Source organism: Apium graveolens, chromosome 4 (assembly GCF_009905375.1).
Source record: "Apium graveolens cultivar Ventura chromosome 4, ASM990537v1, whole genome shotgun sequence".
NCBI classification, from domain to species: domain Eukaryota; kingdom Viridiplantae; phylum Streptophyta; class Magnoliopsida; order Apiales; family Apiaceae; genus Apium; species Apium graveolens.
In genome coordinates, this window is record NC_133650.1 from 214,442,470 (window position 1) to 214,443,286 (window position 817).

An 817-nucleotide genomic window follows, 5' to 3' on the forward strand; every position below is an offset into this window, starting at 1 on the left:
TTCATGCGAAATTCTGTTGATGTCTTCTTCACTGCAGCTATCAAGATCATCATGTATATACCCAATAATCAATCTATACTATTCTAGTGGAACATAGATTATTTCCAAGTCCTTTGTTCTATGTTGAGTTATCCAAACTAGTATTGTTGAGTTATACATACAACTTCAATCATGCTCAATAGTTACATGCCTCATTTAGTATATCTTCTTTAAGTTCACGTTCATGAGGAATTCATATTCTTGTTCCCATTATATGAAGGCCATCATTCCTCTAAGAAAGCTTAGAATCTTTTATTTCTTCGGTTGACTTTTCTTGAATCTCACGAATTTTATCTTATAATGAGGGTTTCATACTTTCCATGCCTATCACCTTCTTTCATTCCTGGTTCTGCCACTTCTAGATTCATTACTTCAAATTCCTTTCTCAACTCCTTCATCGATCATAGATATATTTTTGGCGACTCAAAACATCTGCCCCCACTATTACTTTTCTAGAATAAAAGTTAATGGCACATTCAGGTTCTCTATCTTTTTCCCTTTTCTCATCGAAGAACTTTCATTAAATGCAATAATAACTTTGGCAATAGGGGTCATTCTTTCAACTTTCTTCAAAAAACCACACTCCATAAAATTTATCGTATAGATTAATTTTTTTATAGTAGGCTTCTCATTGGGAAGCTCCACCACGTTGTCTTTGTTGATATTCTTACTATTTTTCAATATGATGTGCTGATAAGAAGGAAGAAAAAGAAAATTGAAGAAAAGACTAAAAAAAAAGTTGTTAAAGTATGTAATTTGAATATTTTTTAAATTAAGA